We start from the raw sequence: 26,125 nt of genomic DNA on the forward strand, positions 1-26,125 counted from the left end.
CATGGACAGAGGAATCCCTCTTTGTTTGATACGAAGGGTCAGACAGGAGTAATACAGTGGTGTTTAGTATCCATCGGAAGAATATTTAATTAGCAATATTCCGGTGTTGGTTTGAAGCGGATTAATCGCTCGTGCGAATAGTTATGGACATAAGAAGTTTAGGTCCATTTACTATTATTTGCACTTACTTATTCATGCGGCGGGAAACCCAGTTTCCCACCCACCTGAGCAGTTGGAAATCGTCACAGCCCACCTGTATGAATCAACCTATGACCTTTTGTTATGATGCGAGGAGGAATTCCTGTGTCCAATGAACAATGAGATTGTAGGGACCATTGAATTGTATTGTGTGTGGGGCATAAATAGACAAGCCGATCACATCCAGCTCACTCTTCAACGGTTCTCATTGCTGAAAATCGGGAGCTGGATGTCCAGAGGCGCATGCGATCGTTCCCCTTGTGCGTAAGTTTTCTCCGCAATCATATTGTCTTTCTTGTTATTATGGGCCATATCTCTCTCTCTCTCTCTTCTCCTTTTTCTTTCATTTTCCCTTAAAACGTAATTGTATTGTATTGTATTTACTGTGTAGTTATCTGGTTAGTTAGTCTATGTTATATTGTAGTGTGTGACTTGTAATTGTATTATTCTTTTTCAAGTATAACATTCATATTAGGCGTTAGACCCTAAGCACGGTATTTGTGTATTTCTTATAGTGTTAAGTATTCTCAGAGCGTCGGTGACGCTCGAACAGCTTTTAAGTTAATAAGGTTACACGGTGTTGCATCTACACTCAATCTCTGCACCAAGGTTTACTGCATAATACACTGTTTTATGGTATAGTTACAAAGGTTTAACATTGTGAGCGTCTGCGCCGCTGGTGATCTCCTTGTGGTCTCGAGCGTTCGCATCGCTATAGCAAATCATTACGTTAGTCGGCAGCCAATAGTGTGCCTGCCTGTGATCTCTTGGCCGTGAGCGAACGTGACGCTTGAGCGTCTCGACCTCGGCTAAGCGATTACTACGCAACGTGCGTACCCTTACGGTACTCCATACGTCAATAGCGTACAGTGTTCTTAGGCCTCTTAAAGGGTTTTAAATAAGATAAATATTTAGCTTTATCAATTGGCTGCTCGTCCAGTCCTTCACACATCTCTGCTAGGTAATTTCAGCAGACATTATCCATCAGCAAAGGGCGGGAGATCATATTCTTCGCAGTGCTGACGGGATAAGCGTCTGCTTCGCTTAGTAAAGGGTGCTGAAGGAATCCGGGAACCGGAGGTAAGAACAACACACTAGTATCTTTTAAAACTGTTTTATTTCTGTTTTGCGTACACACGCATATAGCTGCATTTCTTTTTCGTGTATATTCATATCACTCTCCTGTTTGCCATTGTATAATTGATAAACGTGCTGAGAAAGATTTGTTGCTATTGGTAGTTAAAGAGTAAAAACGATACATTAAGGGGTAATTTGTAAAACACACGCACAGCTTCGCCTGAGATACAAGGAAAGACCTGTGTGGTGCTTGGTAGATGATTACAGTTAAAGATCATCTACATTGATAAACGTGCTAATTGTATTTTTGTATGGCCAGCGTACACGTGTCTCTAACAAAAGGCTGAGACTCGCGAACGCAACACAAAGGCCGACGCACGCAGCGTATATTACGCAACGGAGCGTCTGGGTACGCCCACCGAAACTCAAATCGCACAATAGCATTGTTTTAGTGGGGGCGGTATAGCATAGCCACGTGATAATAGCACAAATTGATTTCAGTTTTTCCAAAACTTAGTTTAAATACCTTACTTTACTGTAATGCCTCTGGGGACAGCTATCAGAGTACGGGAAATGATTTTTCTGATCAGAAAACTATAAGAATGATAGTGGGTTGAAAACGGTATGAGTGTATTGAATCCCGCTTTGTGAACTGAGTGATCTGGGTGATCTTTGGTGGAACATGATGAGCACGGTCTGAGTGAAAACGTGCAACAGAGTGTGTTTCGTTGTATTACGCTCTGGCTGTTTTGGAGCACAGTAGGGAGACTCCAATGATCCTACCATTTATGGGCAACAAGTGTCTATAAGTGGTACGATTGGACCGCACGGTTGTATGTGTGACCAATAACGCAACGTGATATGAGGTAGTATATCCATGCGTAAATCTTGCCCTCATACGTGTTGTAGGGAGCAAATGCAAGCGTGATTTGTGTAAAGAAGGGAATTTTCACTGGTCTCTCAGGAAAATCTCTAGAGATAGGGCCTGTAACGGTTACACGTGTCTGCTAAAAGGGGCGGATTCGTTGTACTCGGAGCAGAAGGAGTTCAGTGGAAGAGCTTTAAGGATTTCCACCGTAGACTTCTGTGTTTGGTGCATTTTAGGAAGTTTTTCTGTGTTAAAAAGGTCCACAATGGAAGCCAAGTGCACAACACAGGGACGTTCAGCAGTCAGGGTTCAGACTGCAGAGGCTTGCAGACCCCGAGGGTCTGCTCGGTTAGTAATGTGGAGGAGGTATGGTCCCCACACTGAGACCTTTTGTGATGAATGGACACGAATGACTGTGGGGGATAAAGCACCATTTCCCGGGATAGGTAGTTTTGACTTAGAGGTATTGCATAATTTAAGGCGAAGGATCTGTCTCATAAAATCCTGGAAACAACGAGTTAAACATAATGATTGTTTACAGATATGGCTACAGGAAAGTGACATGCAAAGAAATGTAACTTACATACCTAACTTTCATCCTGAGAGGAGAGACATGGCAATGGAGAGGATTATGTGTCACAACTGAGGGCCTGAGCTGACGGGAGGCAGCCTCAGTTGTAGGGGCTGAGATGTACCGGAACCTGGGAGGTTGTATCAGACCCCTGGACATGTAAGTAACATGAATAATAACTGCCCGAAGGCGTGACCACGACAACTTAGATAAAAGTCAATGATGTTTATTATGACAACTCCGCATCACAGCAGCAATAAAAGAAAACGTAAAAGTCAGCAAAGAATAAATACAGTTCCTGAGTACTACAGCATGGCAGGAGCCACAGGGCACTGGTAGTGTGAGATAGTTCTTATGATCTTCTAGATGGAAAGTCCTTACCAGGCCCGGCTGTAGCAATGGAGATAACCCAGGATTGTACCAGCTGGTGTTCCAGGAAGAGCTGGGTTGCTGAAGGTAAAACAGCTGCTGTGGATACTGGCTGGAACCAGACTGTTGTTAGCACGGAGTGGATACTGGCTGGAACCAGTTAAATAATAAATGAACTTTGGGAGCGATGAAATGTGAACTGAAATGTAGAACTTGAGAGCGGAGAAATAATAATTCCGGTGGAGAGTGGTAAAGTGTAGAAAGGACACCGGCCCTTTAAGGGAAGCTGTACTCTGCTGGAAGCTGAGGCTGGAAGCAGGTAGTGTTGTAGCTGGAAACAGATGAATCCACAATGGATTGGAGAGTCAGGCTACACCGCAGGTGGAATGCTGGTGCGGGTCTCTATGGTGGAAGTCTTGAGACAGGAGCTGGAACCTGGAAGACAATCATAGAAGAGAGACAAACAGGAACTAGGTTTGACAACCAAAGCACTGACGTCTTCCTTGCTCAGGTACAGCTTACTTATACCTGCAGCAAGGAAGGGGTTGGCTAGGCAATTATGCAAATCAACAACACAGACAGCAGATTGGTGGAAATGATCAGATGACAGAATCCAAGATGGCTGCGCCCATGCAGACACTTGGAGGGAAGTTTGGTTTGTAATCCATGTGGTCTGGGAAACAGTAATGGCGGCGCCGGCCACCGGAGACAGGAGACGCCAGGCTGATAGATGCACATTTAACCACGCGGGCACAGCGGAGGCCGCGGCTGATGAAAAGACCACTCTGCATGTGGAAACTCAGGAACAGCGGAATCCGGTCCTGGAACGCTGAGCCCGCCTTAGGAGGCATCTGAAGGGTAAGTAATGGCGTCCAGATACCCGGATCGTGACAGCACCCCCCCCTTTAGGAGTGGCCCCAGGACACTTCTTAGGCTTTAAAGGAAACTTTGCGTGGAAATTTCGGACCAAGGCAGGAGCATGGACGTCAGAGGCATTGGTCCAAGAGCGTTCTTCAGGACCATAGCCCTTCCAGTCAATGAGATACTGAAGTTGACCGTAACGGTGACGTGAGTCCAGGATCTTGGCCACTTCATACTCAACGCCTCGTTGAGTTTGGACTTTCGGAGTTGGTGGAAGTGAGGAATGAAACCGATTCAAGATTAGCGGTTTCAACAGGGAAACATGGAATGTCCTGGGTATTTTTAAGAAGGGAGGTAACTGGAGTCTGTAAGCAACAGGATTGATGACTTGATCAATTTTAAAAGGACCGATGTAGCGAGGTGCAAACTTCATACTGGGAACTCTTAACCTCAAATTCTTCGTGGATAACCATACCCGATCACCCACCTTGAGAGCAGGAACTGCTCGACGCTTCTTATCCGCAAACTTCTTGTACCTGAACGATGCCTTGAGCAGAGCTGATCGTACGCTCTTCCAGATATTGGCAAACTGATGCAAGGTGATATCCACTGCGGGAACAGAAGTTGCTGGAAGCGTTTGGAACTCAGGGACTTTAGGGTGGAATCCAAAGTTGGTGAAGAATGGTGTTGAGGAAGATGAAGAATGATACTGGTTGTTATGACAGAACTCGGCCCAGGGAAGTAATTGAACCCAGTCATCTTGAGAGGAGGACACATAGATGCGGAGGAAGGCCTCCAAGTCCTGATTCACCCTCTCAGTTTGACCATTGGTCTGAGGATGGTAAGCCGTGGAAAACTTTAACTTGACTTGGAGGACTTGACATAAACTTCGCCAGAATTTGGCTGTGAATTGAACTCCTCGATCTGAGATAATTTCTTCTGGAAGACCGTGGAGTCGGAAGATCTCTTGTATGAATACTTGAGCCAACTTGGAAGCTGACGGAAGACCGGTGAGAGGAATGAAGTGTGCCATCTTGGTGAACCGGTCAACTACCACCCAGATGGTATTGAACTTGTTGCACATGGGCAAATCTGTAATAAAATCCATCGACAAATGGGTCCATGGTCGACGGGGAACAGATAGTGGAACCAGTTGCCCCGCAGGCGACTGGCGGGATACTTTATGTTGAGCACACTTTGGGCAAGATGCAATAAACTCCAAAACGTCCTTTTTCAGAGTTGGCCACCAATAGGACCTAGAGATAAACTCCAGGGTTTTTTGGATACCTGTATGTCCGGCAAAACGGGAAGCATGGGCCCAATGCATGAGCTTCTTCCTTAGTGTCGGCTTCACAAAACTTTTCCCTGATGGGGGCGTAGAGTCCATCCCTACCGTGGAGAATGCCAACGGATTTATAATAGGATGCTTGTCTGAAGACTCTGACTCATTTTCTTGCTCCCATGAGCGGGAAAGGGCATCGGCCTTGCGATTCTGAGAGCCCGGACAGAACTGGAGTTTAAAGTCGAACCTGGAAAAGAAAAGTGCCCATCTGGCCTGACGAGGGTTGAGACATTGTGCGCCTTTTAGATATAGAAGGTTCTTGTGGTCTGTAAGGATGGTGATTGAATGAGAAGCTCCCTCCAACAGATATCTCCACTCCTCTAGAGCGAGCTTGATGGCTAGCAACTCCTGGTCGCCAATGGCATAGTTGCGCTCCGCTGGGGAGAACTTCCGTGAGAAGAAACTGCAAGGATGTAAATGACCATCTTTAGCCCTCTGAGATAACACCGCTCCTACTCCAACGGAGGAGGCATCCACCTCTAAGATGAAAGGAGAGTCGATGTCAGGCTGTTTCAGGACAGGTGCAGAGATGAACCTCTGTTTTAAAAGATGAAAAGCTTGCATGGCTTCTTCAGACCACTTGGACGGGTTAGCACCCTTCTTGGTGAAAGCAGTAATAGGCGCCACAATGGTGGAAAAGTCTCGGATAAACTTTCGGTAATAATTGGCGAACCCTAAGAACCTCTGGACCCCTTTGAGGGTTAAGGGTACCGGCCAATTCTGGATTGCTTGTAGTTTCTCAGGATCCATCTCTAGTCCGGAACCGGACACAATGTACCCTAGAAACGGAATGGACTTGACTTCAAAGACGCATTTCTCTAATTTGCAGTAGAGATGATTGACACGGAGACGGGACAGAACCTCCTTTACCCAGAAACGATGTTCCTCTAAATCGTTGGCAAAAATGAGGATATCATCTAGATAGACCACGACATGACGGTATAGAATGTCTCTGAAGATCTCATTGACGAAATGCTGGAAGACAGCTGGAGCATTGCTCAATCCGAAGGGCATGACGAGGTACTCATAATGTCCGTCACGGGTGTTAAATGCGGTCTTCCACTCGTCACCCTCACGGATCCGGATGAGATTGTATGCACCTCTCAGGTCCAGCTTTGTAAAGATGGTAGCTCCGCTAACTCTGTCAAAGAGCTCAGTAATCAGGGGTAAAGGATAGCGGTTCTTGATGGTAATGTCGTTCAAACCTCTGTAGTCGATGCACGGCCGCAGACCACCATCTTTCTTCTTTACAAAAAAGAAGCCTGCGCCGGCTGGAGAAGAAGAAGGTCGAATGAACCCCTTTGCTAGGTTCTCTTTAATGTATTCCTCCATAGAATGCGTCTCGGGGAGAGACAACGGATAAGTTCGGCCTCGAGGTGGAACCTTCCCTGGAACGAGATCAATCGGGCAGTCCCATTCTCTATGAGGAGGAAGGATATCAGCTGAAGCTTTACTGAACACATCCGTGAAATCTTGATATGGAGGAGGTGGAACATCAGACGACCTGGGGGAGGAAGAACAGACAGGCAACACTTTAAACAAACATGTCTTAGTACAGGAGGAACCCCATGCCAGGATTTGCGTAGTCGTCCAATCAATAGTAGGATTGTGAAGACGGAGCCATGGAAGGCCCAGGACCACAGGATGTGTGGCTCTAGGAATCACTAAAAGTGAAATAAGTTCGGAATGAAGAACTCCCACTCTCAGACGAACTGGTAGAGTCCTTAGAGAAATAACTGTATCAAAAATTTTACTGCCATCCACAGCAGTTAAGGAAAAGGACGAAGGAAGTCTCTCGGTGGGTAGGGACCACCGTTTAACATAGGCTTCAGTAATAAAGTTCCCAGCTGCTCCGGAATCCAGGAGGGCAATGACGTTCTGATAACGTTGAGCAACTTGAAGCGAGACTGGGAGGTTACAATCTTGAGGAGATGGAGAGGAGATCATTACTCCTAGCCGGCCCTCTCCTTGGCGAGCTAGGATTTGGAGTTTCCCGGACGTTTGGGACAGGCATTAATGGTGTGAGACGGAGCTGCACAATACAGACAGAGAAACTCGGAGAGACGTCTTCGGCGCTCAGCAGGAGTTAAACGGGAACGACCAATTTGCATGGGTTCATCTTTAGTTGGTGACAGTTGGCGAGGAGGAGGAGCAGAAGATTTTGGAGCAGATGATCTTCCACGCTCAGTTGCTCTCTCTCTGAAACGTAAGTCAACTTTCGTACAAAGTGAGATTAGCTCATCTAACTTGGAGGGTAAGTCTCTGGTAGCTAACTCATCTTTAATACGCTCGGATAAACCATGCCAGAATGCAGCATACAGGGCCTCGTCGTTCCATGCCAGTTCGGATGCCAGGATCTGGAACTGTATAAGATATTGTCCTACAGTACGTGATCCCTGGCGTAAACGGAGAATCTCAGACGAAGCTGAAGTTACTCGGCCTGGCTCGTCGAAGATGCGCCTGAATGTTGACACGAATGCAGTGTAAGAAGATAGCAGGGTGTCGGACCTCTCCCATAACGGTGATGCCCAATCAAGGGCTGAGCCACTGAGAAGAGAAATAATGTAGGCAATTTTTGTACGGTCACTGGGAAAATTGCCAGGTTGTAGCTCAAACTGAATCTCACACTGGTTGAGAAATCCCCTGCAGAATCTTGGAGATCCGTCAAATTTTGCTGGCGTTGGAAGATGAAGACGTGGAGCAGAAATGGGTAAGGTGGGTGGGGTTATAGCTGGAGTCACTGTGGTTGACGCACCAGACGCGCCTGATCCACGGAGAGTTGTCTGAATCCCATCCAGCCGAGTAGAGAGATCCTGGAGACAGCGGATGATGTGGCCCTGTGCAGCCTCCTGATGTTCTAGTCGGGCTGCCAGTTCTTGCATCGGCCTGGCCGCTTGATCCTGGTCTCCGGCTGGATTCATTAGGTCAGTGCTTACTGTCACAACTGAGGGCCTGAGCTGACGGGAGGCAGCCTCAGTTGTAGGGGCTGAGATGTACCGGAACCTGGGAGGTTGTATCAGACCCCTGGACATGTAAGTAACATGAATAATAACTGCCCGAAGGCGTGACCACGACAACTTAGATAAAAGTCAATGATGTTTATTATGACAACTCCGCATCACAGCAGCAATAAAAGAAAACGTAAAAGTCAGCAAAGAATAAATACAGTTCCTGAGTACTACAGCATGGCAGGAGCCACAGGGCACTGGTAGTGTGAGATAGTTCTTATGATCTTCTAGATGGAAAGTCCTTACCAGGCCCGGCTGTAGCAATGGAGATAACCCAGGATTGTACCAGCTGGTGTTCCAGGAAGAGCTGGGTTGCTGAAGGTAAAACAGCTGCTGTGGATACTGGCTGGAACCAGACTGTTGTTAGCACGGAGTGGATACTGGCTGGAACCAGTTAAATAATAAATGAACTTTGGGAGCGATGAAATGTGAACTGAAATGTAGAACTTGAGAGCGGAGAAATAATAATTCCGGTGGAGAGTGGTAAAGTGTAGAAAGGACACCGGCCCTTTAAGGGAAGCTGTACTCTGCTGGAAGCTGAGGCTGGAAGCAGGTAGTGTTGTAGCTGGAAACAGATGAATCCACAATGGATTGGAGAGTCAGGCTACACCGCAGGTGGAATGCTGGTGCGGGTCTCTATGGTGGAAGTCTTGAGACAGGAGCTGGAACCTGGAAGACAATCATAGAAGAGAGACAAACAGGAACTAGGTTTGACAACCAAAGCACTGACGTCTTCCTTGCTCAGGTACAGCTTACTTATACCTGCAGCAAGGAAGGGGTTGGCTAGGCAATTATGCAAATCAACAACACAGACAGCAGATTGGTGGAAATGATCAGATGACAGAATCCAAGATGGCTGCGCCCATGCAGACACTTGGAGGGAAGTTTGGTTTGTAATCCATGTGGTCTGGGAAACAGTAATGGCGGCGCCGGCCACCGGAGACAGGAGACGCCAGGCTGATAGATGCACATTTAACCACGCGGGCACAGCGGAGGCCGCGGCTGATGAAAAGACCACTCTGCATGTGGAAACTCAGGAACAGCGGAATCCGGTCCTGGAACGCTGAGCCCGCCTTAGGAGGCATCTGAAGGGTAAGTAATGGCGTCCAGATACCCGGATCGTGACATTATGGTTGCGGAGAAAGGCACGATGGGGTGCGATAAAAGTGCACTTAGTAACTATATTAAGAATGAATGTAACAAACGTAATAAGGTTTATAAAAATGAAAGTGTTAAATGTACAACTATTAACCCATGCAAGTCGCACCCCTTGTTAAACTTTCCTCAGGAACACCAACAAGAAAGTGAGCCCAGCACAATGTCGGAGCCTTTTCCAGCAGCCATCACACAAGACATCCAGGTGGACGCGACCAAATCGGTAAAGACTGTAATCAAACCCCCTAACGGAGGGTCAGGTGAGGTCGTGTCCACAGGTACGTATGGTATTATACATCACGCACAAACAAATGTACCTCATATCGTGGAATCAATTCAGAATGACGTTACTGGACTTAATCCTGTCAAGGTAATTGCAGTACCAAATGGGAAAACTGACTCTTCAGGAGTCACTCCTGTCAGGAACATCGCCATGTACTGCCCCTTTTCCCGAACAGAATTAAGAACAATTCTGTCTGAATTTCCTGATCCCAGGAAAGACTTAGTTGCTTGTCAAAAATACATTAGAGTGCTAGGAAACACTGCAGAGCCAAATAACAAAGATTGGAGGACAGTTTTGAGGGCATGTTTACCCCCCGATGTTGATTCATTGAAATTTATCGCTGATTGTAAGCTAGATGAGGAAGTACCACTAACAGACAAGTATAACCAAGATAATGTAAAAAGAATCAATCTACAGTTAGGAGTATATTTTCCTACAGTAGTAAAGTGGAATAAAATCTTTACAATAAAACAAAAAGAAGGTGAATCCGCATCAGAGTATTTTCACCGGGCTCTGCAGGATATGGCTAGGTACACTGGTATAGATGACATTGAAACTAACGTACACCACAGAGAGGAAGCTGTGTCTGTATTAATGGACAGCTTAAAAGACACACTAAAAATTAGGGTACAAACCTCTATACCTCATTGGAGAGGTATCTCGGTGGCTGCATTAAGAGAGTCCGCTATCGAGCATGACCAAAATATCCAAAGAACCAGGGAAGCACAGGGAGAGCGGTTGATGGTACTGAGCATCCAAGCACTAGAGGAGGCATCAAGTCGACCGGAGCCCCAGGCCCCTAGCACATGGAGAAAGCCAAGGATTTGTTTTCATTGTAGAAGAGAAGGGCATTATGCCAGCAACTGTAATAACCCACATAAAGTCAGACCCCCTAGACCAAGAAATGAGCAAAATTATAACACACACAATTATAATCAGGGATCTTTTAGGAAGAATTTTGGGCCACACCCATGATATGTAGTCAGGAAAGGTGATCATTAGGACTGATGGTAAGCCTGAGGTAACGGTTAATAAATTGGGAGGTCATCCACTGAAGACACAGGAATGACAAGGTGAAACGTTGTAAATGTATTTGTGAAAAAAAAATTTTTTTCTCTCTCTCTCCCCATTTCTGACGATTATTAGTAAGGACTCAAACATTGCATATCCGCTTGGTCTTTGCAGAAGTCTACCAAACCCCAGCATGACCTATCCGCATCAATGTATCCTGGCCAGATACAGACAGTGGAGTAATGCAGGTGCTGGTGGGGAGGGACTGCGCAAGGAAACCATTGGACATGTAGATATGACAGCCTGATGATCTGACAATGTTTAAAAAAAAAATGTTCGAAAAATGTTTTTTTCTCTTTTCCTATTGCTGGTTATTGTTGATTTATGTAATATATATATGCATATGAATTGTTCTCTCTCTTTTGTTTTTTTTATTTTCCTCTCTTCTCACTCATGTTTTCATGGTTTAAAGATGGTATGTCATACATCAGCTAGACAAATGGTAATGCAAGATTTTTTGCTCCTTACAGAAAGATCGCTGGTTTGGAAGAAATATTGCATCACCGGAATGTTCGTTTGGAAGACTGAGAGACAGCACCTTTGAGATGACAGCAGAAAAAGAAGAACAACAAGACTAGAGAACTTAATTATCGTAACAAGTTTCTCTCCCCCTCAAACTGTTTTTCTGTACCCCATTACAAATTTCTTCTTTTCTCCTCCTGTAAGATGGACTTGCCACAAGAGACTGTGATATGGATTTTCATGTTGACCCTGATGTTGAACAGAGCAGTCTGTTTCGGTGAGAGTACCAGTGAGGTCGAGAAAGAAGTTTTGACACCAGAAAGGTTCCAATGACTAAGATGGAGGTGTAAATTTCCAATAGCAACACAAGCACCGAACAAAGGCGAGTACCGGAAACAATCTAACAGCCATGTTATTTGTAAACATTTTTTTTTGGATTGTTAGCTGAAGAAAACTGTATCTGTAGGCTCTGTGACAACGTAGTTGAGGATGGGTGCATTAAGAAATGCCAATCCAGTTTTAATATCCACATGGACCGGCATCCATTGAGTGACTATCACTCCTTAGTGGGTAGTGTGTTAAATCAAACAGATTGTTGGGTATGCTCTCAAGTACCTCAAGGTCATAGCAAATCAGGACTAGTACCATTTCCTTTAACGATAGGGGAGGTACTTGAGCTAAAGGGTGGGAGACCGGTGGACAGGAGGTTTAATATCTCCAGTCCTCCTAGTTTGAAGCTCCACCAATATCATGTGGATAGATCCCTAATATGTTTTAACATTACCAATCCCCGAAAGCTGGGAAGTTGGGAAGTGTCATGGAGCAACCAAACCATGACCTTTTCATATAGAGCAGATAGAATGCCTACAGATACAGAGCTTATACGCCACATAGCCAGTAGAGAAAAATCTTTCCGATATAGGTATACCCTAGGAGGTAGGATTACGAGAGTTGGAGAGGTATCACCAGGATACTGCGCACATATCGTACAAACTGATACGTGTACTAAACAAATGGGAGAATTAGGGGTAGGAGATTTCACATGGAGGATGTGTAATATGGTTATGTCTTACTCCGTCCCATATGTTCTCCCCGATGATGCATATTTCATATGCGGGAGGAAGGCGTATAAGTGGCTTGCCCCAAACTCTGAAGGATTGTGTTATATTGGAAAAGTACTGCCAGAAGTAATGACTGTATCACATGCCAAAATGAAAGATATACACCGTGTTGCCCAAGCTCCTTATACTCACACCCATTACGAGCACGTAGTTAAACGGCACCTGATAGAAAGAACAGAGCATCCGGCCTCTGACATGATCCATGAATCCACCGGGATTCAGTTTCTAATCGCGTTAGACATCACTCGCACCGCCAGAGGAGTGTTGAATTATAAATACATATCTGCGCTCGCAAATTTGTTAGACAATATCACAGAAATGTATGATGACACGTTTAGGTATACTGGAAGAGAACTTCAAGCTTATAAAACAGAACTGGTTCAGCATAGAATGATTCTCAATTATCTCACGGCAGTGACAGGTGGATATTGTGTCACACTGGCAACGCAGTACGGCGTGAAATGTTGCACATATATTACAAATAGTACCGAGGACCCGGTCGAGGTCATAGACCAAAAGATGGACGATATTCTCCAACTGAAGTGGGAATTTCGCAGGAGACACAATCTCACTCTTGCTGCTGTAGGTAATGAGCTGACTGGTTGGGTGTCATGGTTGAACCCGCGAAATTGGTTCTCTGGTTTAGGAGAATGGGCTCAAGGAGTCATAATGGATGTTGGGAAGTTTCTCCTATGTATCTTAGGTGTTGTTATATCGATTGGTTTGATATTTAGATGCGGTCAGGCTTTAATGAAGTGCAAAAGTAGTACAAGGGTAATGAGTCTGAGGAGTGAGGAAACTGTAATTCCAATGGATTTAATTTATGACCCAAATGTAGAAACAATGATGTGATGAAAATGCGATTTCTACGGTCCGTTTCTTTCACCTGTTTTTCTGTTTTCTCCAAGGTAAAAAGACCCACTTGGACGAGGAATTTGATGATCCTATATACAGACAACTGATGGATTAAAGAAGAAGTTTTGACAACCTTATACACAGATATTTGATGAACTTTGCCATAGACCCCCAGTTTCCCTAGAAATTTTAAAATTACGCTAGCCCAACACTTTTGTAAATCTATGGACATTGACAAAGCTTTTTGCCCACACGCCTTTTGGCAAAAGCACAAAGAAGACTGCATTCAACAGACACCGAACAAGACTTCAACCGACAAATGTTCATTTAGCTGACATAGAATACCACTGCATTTACCGTAATTATGTCTTTTCTTCATCTCTACAACCTTCAGGTAATTACACACATAGTCGATAGGGAATACAGGCACAGATATCAGCAATCACATATTCCCCCATTCATGTATCATCAACTAAAATGTGCTCCCCATTTTGTTACAACCACAGCCGAAAAGAGCTCGTTAAAGTTTGACAGCCCATCCACAGACCCGTACCACGGGATAAGAAGGAATTCAAATGTATACTTCGCAATGCCTCGAAGCTTGATTTAAAACACGTACGGCACGATGATACATGACCCCCAAACATGGATTCATACACACATGCTTCCGCTATCTCACTAGGTCATACCCTCTTCACACCTTCTCCTCTCTCCTCCCTTACCCAACCATGGAAATGTATTAACCCCTGACATATATTTTTCTCTTTTTGAAATGTTTTAGAAGGTGGCAGTTATTGTTGACTGCCAAAGGGTGGACTGTCAAAGTCAGAAAAATATCACTATGCACACTGCCATATTTGCACCTCATATGTGTCCCTGCTGCGCATGCGTGCGCTCTCCCGTGCGTGCGCATACTCGCTGTTGCGGGCACCCGCAGGCGCACGGTATGCGCATTTACGGTAGAGATTGTATGCGTCTAGCGGGCGACTCTTTCGGTACATATTTTCACCATATAATGTATTTTGTAGATTATGGTCCCTTTGATAGAATCTGAAAGTTTGGTTAATGTAGAATGTTCATGGACAGAGGAATCCCTCTTTGTTTGATACGAAGGGTCAGACAGGAGTAATACAGTGGTGTTTAGTATCCATCGGAAGAATATTTAATTAGCAATATTCCGGTGTTGGTTTGAAGCGGATTAATCGCTCGTGCGAATAGTTATGGACATAAGAAGTTTAGGTCCATTTACTATTATTTGCACTTACTTATTCATGCGGCGGGAAACCCAGTTTCCCACCCACCTGAGCAGTTGGAAATCGTCACAGCCCACCTGTATGAATCAACCTATGACCTTTTGTTATGATGCGAGGAGGAATTCCTGTGTCCAATGAACAATGAGATTGTAGGGACCATTAAATTGTATTGTGTGTGGGGCATAAATAGACAAGCCGATCACATCCAGCTCACTCTTCAACGGTTCTCATTGCTGAAAATCGGGAGCTGGATGTCCAGAGGCGCATGCGATCGTTCCCCTTGTGCGTAAGTTTTCTCCGCAATCATATTGTCTTTCTTGTTATTATGGGCCATATCTCTCTCTCTCTTCTCCTTTTTCTTTCATTTTCCCTTAAAACGTAATTGTATTGTATTGTATTTACTGTGTAGTTATCTGGTTAGTTAGTCTATGTTATATTGTAGTGTGTGACTTGTAATTGTATTATTCTTTTTCAAGTATAACATTCATATTAGGCGTTAGACCCTAAGCACGGTATTTGTGTATTTCTTATAGTGTTAAGTATTCTCAGAGCGTCGGTGACGCTCGAACAGCTTTTAAGTTAATAAGGTTACACGGTGTTGCATCTACACTCAATCTCTGCACCAAGGTTTACTGCATAATACACTGTTTTATGGTATAGTTACAAAGGTTTAACATTGTGAGCGTCTGCGCCGCTGGTGATCTCCTTGTGGTCTCGAGCGTTCGCATCGCTATAGCAAATCATTACGTTGTCGGCAGCCAATAGTGTGCCTGCCTGTGATCTCTTGGCCGTGAGCGAACGTGACGCTTGAGCGTCTCGACCTCGGCTAAGCGATTACTACGCAACGTGCGTACCCTTACGGTACTCCATACGTCAATAGCGTACAGTGTTCTTAGGCCTCTTAAAGGGTTTTAAATAAGATAAATATTTAGCTTTATCAACCCATATGATATGTTTACATGATGAACTGTCTACAAACCATCCCTGCTGGTCTAGTGGCTTCTTAACTTCTGCAGCAGTGGCGGCTCCACATCTTCTTCTGGGTCCGGTGGTCACATGAAGATAAGTTCCAGTGCATGCATTGAGGATTGGCATTCTGGTGAAATCTTCCCTGCATTGCTAATCCTAGTACCTAGCCCTAAGGCTCTCCACCCCCCGCAGTCTATTCCTAACCATGTCTGCAGCATTTTACCCTAAACATCTGCATCCTCAGAATGATGACATTTCACATGGTGACATTTCTGATGCCAACATAGTGAACCTGTTGACAGTTTGAAAGATGTCGACACCCTGATGTTAACATTGTGCTGTCGACATTATGAATGTCAATATGGTTACTGTTGACCATTGACCGGATAGTATATGTAATACTGTATTAAAAAGTAACACTATCTATGGTATATAGTAGTTTACCCCTAACAGTCCATGTTTTCCAGATCTCCTAGTTGGTGCACAAGTTTGTTCATTACTGTCTGACACATTTTAAAAGACCCACAGGTGGTGCTATTTATTGGGCCTATGATACTGAGGAGATCTGTAAAACATGCAGTTCTAGTAAAATCATATTATATACTTCTGCTTAGGTGGTCATGGTGGAGGATGGGGGCTGGGGGGGGGGGGGGGATCCCTCCTGGCAACCTGACCCTCCCTACTTTTGCCTATAGGTGGAGTATCACGGTCAATATCCTGCAAGCTAAATAAATTAATGCTTCTCCCTTTCTGCAGGTAAAGTGCAACATTATATTTTGGATTGTAACTCAAAACCTAGTTTAGTGTCTTGCCCACAGACCACGATCCCTGTAACTTCTTTCAAGGACATTGTAAACTCTGACACTGAAGTAATACTACTTAGTAAATATCCCCCCCCCCTTCTTGCTATATGTGTGGTCAATAAAATGTATATGTAATCAATCCATTTCCAAAGGGTAGACATTGGCAATACTAATTATGCATTTGTTAGCATAGGAGGTGCCTTTAAGTTCTAAAAAAAAACCTGCATTCTCTTCCTCTGATTATTCAACTAATGAAAATATATTGTTCATAGAATTTTTTTAACAAGTTAAATTTATGGAGTGGTAAAAAATGTATTTGTATAGACTTGGAGTCTGAATGGAAGACTTGTATTCGGCAGTAGAGGAATAGTTTTAATGTTGCATAATGCAATTTGGACTATGTAACTTTTCAGCATTTCAAAAATGAAACATAAAGTCTTGCTAGATCAGTTTGTCATCATTTAACTTGTTGAGATGTTAATCTTTTTGGCCACTCTACAGGATCATCAGGAACAGATTCCATTTGTGTTGGAATGTCTCCATAAGCATAAACTTTACAGTATATTAAATTGGAAAAGTGTGAGCACCATCAAACAGTGATACAGTTATTGGGTTATATCATTTCACCACATGCTTTTTGTATTTGCCTGAGAGAAAGTTCAAGCTGTTTCTTATTGGCCAACTCCTAATAATGTCAGAGGGGCATATATTTGTAGGATGTCCCTATTACTGCATGTGATTCATTGAGAACAAATATTGTTGCTCCCACTATGCCATCATACCTCTCCACATGCCCTTTTATGCCATCAGACCAATCCACATGCATTGTACATGCACATACAGCATTAGCCATGTCCACGCAGCACGGGCTTTACCAGCCAAAACAGACAACACCCCTACCACTTCTTACAATAGGCCCTTCATAGTTTCCAGCCTCAGGTCCATGACACCCTTAATCTGGCCCTAATTATTCACTAGTCAATCGTCAGGTCATTCGTTGTTTTACCCTCAGCCCCTCCCTTGACATCTCTTTCACTCTCTATTTCCCCTAACTCTCTCTCTCTCTCTCTCTCCTTTTCCCTGTTTCTCTCCCTCCCTCTTCCCCATTCTATCTCCTCCCTGCTCTCTCTCCCTTCCTCCCCTATCACTCTTTTAACCTTCTTCTCCTGTCTGTCTCTCTCTCTCTCTCTCACTCTTTCTACCCCATTTTTAATTTTTCTTCTCTGTTTTTGCCTGTTTCTGTGTTAACTTTGCACTCTCTCTGTTTATATTTTTTGCTTTTGTCTTTTATTTCTTCACCTCCATTACAACCAGCATCTTCAGCATGTTGTTTATTCTTTCTTTAGTAGCGAAGAACGCTTTACAAATGGTTAAGAGCTGTGGTAGAGGAGAGTTGCTGTATTACAGAAGCTGCAGTATGGAATGATTAGCCATGCAGATTTAATTGTGTATTTACCACAGTTAGATTAAGTAGTGCAATTTTTCTCAAAACATTCTAAGGCCGGATTAAAATCTTAACGCATCCCCTATCTCACGTCTAAAGTGACGGGAGATAGAGGGGCGATATTCAAATGTCCCCCATTATCACCCCTATCGTACCCAGTACAGTGGGGTTTAGGCACGCAAAGCACCTAAACCTGACTAAATTAATGTGCGCGATTGTGAAAATACCCGTTTGGGTGCCCAAACAGGTCTCTTTACATGCATTTCAGCTCGCTAACTCCGGGGGTAGGGAGCTGAAATTAACTTGTCGTGCCCGTCGGCAGTAACATTAGAACACCGCTGGTGGACCTGATCGCAGGAGGGGAGGAATAACATTTGAATCCGGCCCTAAATGTAGTGCAGCACTATATTTTGAGTTTTATTTTACTTTTACGTTCCATCCTTTATCTAAATGATAGACTGAGTACAACAATCAGGCCCTAAACAATATTTTCAGTAATGCGGTATTTGTGCCATCTGCACAACAGAAATCCTATTTCAATTAACAGGTATTCTTCCATAAAGACAGTAACAAACATGCTCATTTAATTAGAATTTTTTTTCAGCTGGTGTTATTGTTTTATTCTTGCAGCAGTCACTAGGATGCACACACTCCCATAAGTTTCATGTATTTTCTGTGGCACATAGAAAAATAAACAGTTATTAAAAGTTATTACACCAGAGGCGGAACTACCATTGGTGCAGCAGGTGCCCTGCACTAAGAGTCCCACTGATGCCCAGACCAGCAATGAGTTTTCCCCAGTCAAATGACTCAGTGGAGAGAGCAGGATGGGCTCCAATACCTGAGGAACCTGCTCCTTATCTCAGGGAGGCGGGGTTGACCCTTTGTGTGTGCAGCTAAATCAGTTTGCCATCTGATGCGGAGATAAAAAAGCGCTTGTTATATATGAATATGTGTATGCGCAAAACCTGTAAAAAAAGAAAGATTAGTAAAAATGTTTACAGCCCTTTTTGGACTACTTGAGATTGGATTGCAGTTCAGCCAAAAGAGATCAGGATAACTATCTACCCCTATCTAAATACTGATCAGTCCATAAGTTGTTAAAAACTGATGTATGTATGAGGAGTATCTTACCCCTATTCATTCATGCTTTTTGGCAGCGGTCCAGGCACTCGTAGCGTACGGTGCTGTTGTTAAACGGGCGGCAGAGATCTTGCTGCTCTTTGATCAGCAGCTGAGCTCCCCGTCCGTGATGCACAGATTGATATTGTGAATTCCGTGCATTGAGGATGTCCATCAGCTATCCTAGATGAAGGGCTTATGCCTGAAACGCGTTGGAGCATACAGGAACCCCAACTGTGCACGGAATTCACAATATCAATCTGTGCATCACGGACGGGGAACCAGCAAATCAGCCAGCCGGTAATTACAACCGCCAGCCGTCATCCAGCCTTCAGCCGCTCGGACGGGGAAATAGCAGTTAGCTGGCAGCTAATCAAAGCCGCCAGCCGTCCGCCAGCCGCTCAGCTGCTGATCAAAGAGCAGCAAGATCTCTGCCGCCCGTTTAACAACAGCACCGTACGCTACGAGTGCCTGGACCGCTGCCAAAAAGCATGAATGAATATGGGTAAGATACTCCTCATACATACATCAGTTTTTAACAACTTATGGACTGATAAGTATTTAGATAGGGGTAGAAAGTTATCCTGATCTCTTTTGGCTGAACTGCAATCCAATCTCAAGTAGTCCACAAAGGGCTGTAAACATTTTTACTAATCTTTCTTTTTTTACAGGTTTTGCGCATACACATATTCATATATAACAAGCGCTTTTTTATCTCCGCACTATATGAAAAAATTATTTAATTGAGCTGCTACCAAATCCCGTTTATAGCGCAATTTAGTACCCTTTTTTCAGTTTGCCATCTGAGTCAGACTGTTAGGGGAGTACTGTTGTCTGTCAGGGCTGATGCTCACTGCCTCTTCCAGACCCTGAATTCTTCCTGAATCACAGCTGTGTGAATTAAAGACAGCCCACTACCATTATAATTGGTGCAGCAGACAGATAACGGCAGTGGCGGGCACATAACAGGAGGCAGCTGGCAGATAAAGGCAGCGGCTGGTACACAACAGTAGACAGCAGGCCGATTCGCTCCTGCAATATCATTGCGGCTAATTGGGATGACCCCCTACTTTGTGCAATCTACATCATATAAGGCTTCAAATTTGTAATAATTATAATATGCATGTTTTGATTGTTTTTTATGATTAATCATATTCAAATAAATGCAGTGGTTGAGAGGGTCCAGAGAAGTACAAGTGTGTTGCCTAGGGCCCCAAGGGTTTTATTTTGGGCAGGTCATTTTAGTGCATACAAACTGTATAAGGACAACAATGGTGGTGCTTCCTGTAAGTTAGACCTACATGGCACTATACTGTAGATGGCTACTCCCACAGGTGTTTACGATAGCGAGTCAATAAGGAGTCACACAGGGAGATTCTAATAAAAAGCATACAGTATACAGTAAGTGTCAGCATACTGTAAGTGTAAAGGTAGAGGATACCAAAGATCTGTGTGACTGTGACTGTTTTATTGCTAACATACAATAATGCAACATGGATGTATTTTTCTTAATTTTTTTTACCTATAATACATGACTTTTAAAAAATGAAAAATATTTATTTTAATAATTAGCATAAATAAAATATACTATATTACACACTTCCCAAAATAGTAAATCCTTAATAGGAAATGAAACACATATTTATAGTATTTTTGGATTAGTTCAGTGAGTTCATTTTGTAATAAACCCATATACAATACAAGTACTATATATGTTCGTAAATGACAAATGTTACTATTCAATATAGTAAATATGGTCAATAAATGTCCCATATACTGTATACAGTACAGCACAAAAATATATAAACAAAATGAACATTTAAATATAGTGCATTTTGTTATGCATTTTGTTAACGAAGGCAAAGAAAATGTGATTAAATTCAGTATACACTACACTAACTTAAATACTAATGAACTTGTCCCAACTTTCACCAGCAGATATCAGGCAAAGGTACTTGCAAGAAAAGTCTCAAATATTTTTTTTTATTAAGTTTTTATTTATATATTCAGACAAAGAATTGACTGCATATGCGTAGGACCAGACTTATGCACATGGGGGTATACTTACTAAAATTAAATTTTGGGAAGGACTTTATGAATCTTCAAAATTGATTGAAATCAGTTCCTTTTGGTGTTTCTAAACTTTTTGAAATTTGCCTTATTTACTAAAAATCGATTTTGCATTCGATTTTCAAATCGAATTTGATGTGGATTCATGTGTAGAGGGGATTTAGAATTGAATGTATGAAATCCCTTCCTAAATCGAACCTCAAATCCCCATTGAAATCCCCAGCAAAATAGAATGTAAATTCGAATAGAACACACTCATTGCTTCCTATTGGTCCAAACGTATCACATGCACACAAATTAAAGGGGAAGCTCTGTCTTTACACTGTTTTAAAAATGAAAACATAATTGATGTGTTTTTTGGGGGGGGATATTTTTTTGCACAATTATGCAATTGATGGCAGCAAAGCACAATGTAAATTTTTTTTGAAAAATGCATTCTGCCATGGCTTGGGTGGCAATATGTGCCTCTTTATTAGATGCTTTATTAACACATACTGGTATCTTACACAACCACCATCCCTCTATCATTTGTCCAACAAGATTTTTGACAGACAGGTATGAATTGCTGAGGATGTAGGCATCATGGGATGAATCAGGCTAGGCAGTTACTTCACTCATGTTTTTTGGTAAATGTCAATGAATTTTTCAGCAAAATTGCCCAATACTGTGCTCTGGTGCAATCTATTGCATAACAAAAAAAAATGTCTATAAGTATAAATATGTGCTCTATTCAACTCATGAAGCTGCTGATGGTTGTCAGATTGATCCTCCAGGATGTTCCCAGTCATGTGGTGTTTTGCATTGTGTAGGTAGGTGCACAACATACCATAGCCTCAATTTTTGCTACTTCCACACTGCCCTGTGTGTTTCAGGGTACTTAAAAAGTAATCACTATTAATTTCCTATCTTTACAATGAGTTTAGAAGGCAAAATCAAATGTCTAACATCATTCTAAACATTTGGAGATTTAAGGTTCGATTTGAAGTTCGATTTTGAGGTCCATTTCAAATTGAACTTTAGTAAATTTGGGGACTTCATGTTGTTCTATGGGAAAAGATTGATGTTTTTCAGAAATTCGATTTATATTGGGATATGACTTGAATCTGCATTTAGAATCGATTTGACATTCGATTTGGGCTTTAGTAAATCTGTTCAACCCAAATCGAATGGAAATTGAGTTGAAACAGAATGCCAAATCCCTCGAATCACCAAAATCAAACTTTAGAAAGTTTTGCCCATGGACTGAGTTTGATAGTGTATATGGATTCTTCCTTCCATCTGTGTACCTATTATCCAGGAAATGGGCATTTCTGGGTGGTGACTGGGCAGCAACCTTGCAAATGTACTTATTTGTTCCATCTAGTAGGAATGTCATGGGCATGTAATGGGAGAGTCGTGGTGGATGCAGTTAATATACTGGCTGTCAGGATCCCGGTGTTCAGGATACCAATGCCGGAATCCTGACTGCCAGTGAAATGCTAGCAGTTGCAATCCTGATGGCAGCCACGTATACCTACTTTGGTGGTGGGTCCACGCCACCACCCAAGTGGGAATATAACCTGTAGTAAGTAAAGCTCGCCATCGGGCCTGAAGTGTGGTGAGCGCAGCGAGAGCACTGACAGCCAGCATCCTGTCAGCTGGGATTACATATGCATTCCGTGTTGTGGGTGTGTAGGCCAACTTCCATGTGCGATCATAGCATGTGGACGGAGATTGGATGCCTGTTTCAGATGGATCACCCATGAGGGTGGTGTAAATCCAGTTACTAATAATGATGGATGCAGATGGTAAAGCAAATTGTTGGACAGGCTTTGCTGCAAGGGGCATATTCTTGCATTAGTATAACCAGTAAGCAGGGTGCTGCTGCCATCTGGAAAGATGCAGTCATAGATGCATCCTACTCAGAATCAGCCCCAAAAACTGACAATTTACTGTATGTATGCAGAAATATGTGACTTTGCATTTGGATTTTCACATCTCTATGTTTAAATGCATCTTAAGAAACAGGCAACCTCAATTTCAGTGCAAGTATGTGCCAGTATTTATCAATCTACTCTAGGTACAAACTCTGGCTTCTTATGTAACACATTCAAATATACAGTTTATACTGTAGGGGTTGGGGTCGGGTGACCATTGGTTGTGGTTTCAGTGATCAGCATACCGACGCCGGGATCCAAGTTACCAGAATGCTTGCAGGGGGGCAAGCACAATGAAGTCCCTTGTGGGCTTGCTGTGCTAACCACGCTGCGGGCTCGGTGGCTTGCTGAGTTTTCCGCAGGTTCTATTCCCACTCTATGGGTGTCGTGGACACACATGAGTGGGAATAGCCCTGGGCCACCTGCCGGCATCCTGCTGACCGGGATCCCTGCATCAGTATGCTGACCGCCGGGATCCCGACTGCTGCAGATGTACTAAGCGTTGGGTTGATATCTTATTTGACTGGGATAATTACCAAGGTAGCAATCCTACCCTGAAATTGAAACATGATATATATATATACATACATACATACATACTGTTTTTACTCTCTAATTATTCAGTGGACTCTCATTTACGATTCAGGGAGGCTAACCACTGTTGCATGACAGAGGATTACGCATGCCTGTCTAACGTGGACAGCAGATCCACATACTTTTCCTACCTTTCCCTCTCTTTTTCCTTCTTTTTCTCCCTCTTTCCTTTTCCTTATTATCTTCACACTATTCCCCTTTGTGTCTCTCTCTAGTTCTTTTTTATCCATTGGCTTGTTTAGAATCCCTTGTGATATATGGGCCTATTTTACTAAATATTTTGGTGTACTCTCAGTGTGTCTGAACTATCGGCCATATTTTCCTACTATCATACCCCAATGCATATGCCCAACCTCGTCTGATCTTGGAAGCCAAATGGTGGTGGGCTGGGTCAGTACCTGGATGGGAGACCCCCAGGGAATACCCAGTGGAGTAGGAAGGCACTGATAAGTTTTTCTGACAAAAACACTAACAGCCGGATCATCACTTTGACTTATCTTCTTCTTAACTAAGGGGTAGTCCTCTCTCTTTTTATATATGTTATATATAACAGTAAATAGTAATGAATACAGATATTTGTGATATACCTGTATCCTATTACGCACAACTGGCATTATCAGCATTGTAAACTCAGTGAGTGGGTCTTCCTTCACAACAATTGACCCAATAGGGTCTTATTAATACAAACTTACTTTGTACTGATCCAAGGCAGACAGAAGTAGAATTGTGTGTATCTATTTTTCTGTCTTGAATCATTTCCTCACATGTTAATGGATCAGAACATACTTTGTTTTTAAAGCATTGCAGCATTTGGGATGTAATTTTTAATTAATTTTTTGTGAAGAACCAATAAAAGTTAAGTCTTAAATTTACTGCAAAATATTCTTTCTGATTGATAATATGAAGAGTGTGCCCAAACAAGAGTCTTCTTTTCTTCTTTATATAGGTATGCTAGATATCCAATTTATGTGATGGTTACTATAAAAGCCAATATAAGAGTTGCAATCCGTTGGCTTCGTATAATTACTTGTACAAATACAAGCCCCCCGGGCCGCCCTATCATAGTAGGGGTTAACACTGTTACCTCCAAAATGTCTTACTATTTGGATCATCAATTGCAGCCATTGGTGATAGAAACCAAATTGTACATGAAAGATACCATACAGTATCTATTATCAATAAATTATCCACAACTGAATGGGAACCAGGCTACCTATTGGTGACGGCCGATGTAGCGGCACTATATACTAACTTTCAACATGAACATGGCCTGGAGGGCACAAAATTCCATCTTGATAGGAGAAATTACAATGCCCTTCATAAACAGTTCATATTAGAGGGCATTTCTATGATCTTGAAAACAACTTTGGGAGGAGTTGGCGGTGTGGGCAGATTAGAGGCGGGTGCCAGCCTGGTGCTATACAGTCGCTACATAGACAATATAATATTTGTCTGGAGGGGGGATAGACCCTTACAAGATTCACTCAGTGAACGATTGAATAATAACGATCGTAATATAAAACCTTTGAAATTAGTGATGTCAGTATACATTTTCTGGACTTGACAAGTTATACTGATGAGAACCGTATTTGTACAAGTAATTATACGAAGACAACAAATTGCAACTCTTATAATGGCTTCAATAGTAACCAACACATAAATTGGATATCTAGCATACCCAACAGCCAATTCCAGAGACTGCACCGTAATTGTACCAATATAGAGGTGTTTGACGCGCAAGTAACAGACATGCAACAACAATTTATTGATAAGGGATATAAAGCTGTTTCACTGGATAAGACAATTGAGAAATGTAGAAAAATTAGTAGATCTACTATACTGACATCCAAGAGGACCACTGGTTTAGGTGGAAAATGTAGAGTGCCATTTATTACTAAATACACCATTCAATGTAGGGATTTGAACAAGTTATTAAGAAACATTGGGGAGTCTTGTATGCGGACCCTGACTTGAAGGATTACATCTCTGAATCACCTTCATTTGTGTATAAAAGAGCGGATATCTTAAAGATCTCCTAGTAAGCATTAGGTCGACATGGTCATTAGGTCGACATGTACTAGGTTGACAGGTCAAAATGTCAACATGGGTTTTTCACTTTTTTATTTTTTGGATTTTCCCATAATTGACGATCCATGTGGACTATGATTGAAATGGAAACCTGTGCCGAGTGCAGTGGTAGCAGAGCGAGGCACCTTGCCCGAAGCATGACGAGCGAAGTGAGCCATGCGAGGGGACATGGTGCACTAATTGGGGTTCCCCATCACTTTACAAAGAAAACAACACCAAAAACAGTCCACAAACTCATGTCGACCTTTTCACCTATCGACCTAGTACATGCCGACCTAATGCCCATGTCGACCTTGAGTGGTCAACCTAATGACTGTCGACCTAAGTTAAGTCGACCCAACGACCCATACCCATTTCAAAGATGTGGCGACTGCTCCATGTGTAAAATCTGCAAAACGGATAGAAAAATTACAAAAATTGTATCCAGTAGTTGCAATAAGAAAGAAAAAAATAGTACTTTTATTACGTGCAATAGCAAGTATATAATATATGTTTTGGAATGCAAGTGTAGTAAGCAGTATATTGGACGCACCACACGCCCTTTGAAGAACAGGCTGGCAGAACATGTCAGAAATATTAAACGTGGTTATGAGAATCACAACATTTCAATGCATTTAAAGAATGT

General features: G+C 42.9%; 1 pseudogene; it reads left to right on the plus strand.

The window, feature by feature from the left end:
- Positions 1–23,732: 23,732 nt before the first annotated feature.
- Positions 23,733–23,851, plus strand: LOC134912735 (5S ribosomal RNA; annotated as a pseudogene).
- The last annotated feature ends 2,274 nt before the right edge of the window (positions 23,852–26,125 follow it).

Source organism: Pseudophryne corroboree, chromosome 4 (assembly GCF_028390025.1).
Source record: "Pseudophryne corroboree isolate aPseCor3 chromosome 4, aPseCor3.hap2, whole genome shotgun sequence".
Classification (NCBI taxonomy): domain Eukaryota; kingdom Metazoa; phylum Chordata; class Amphibia; order Anura; family Myobatrachidae; genus Pseudophryne; species Pseudophryne corroboree.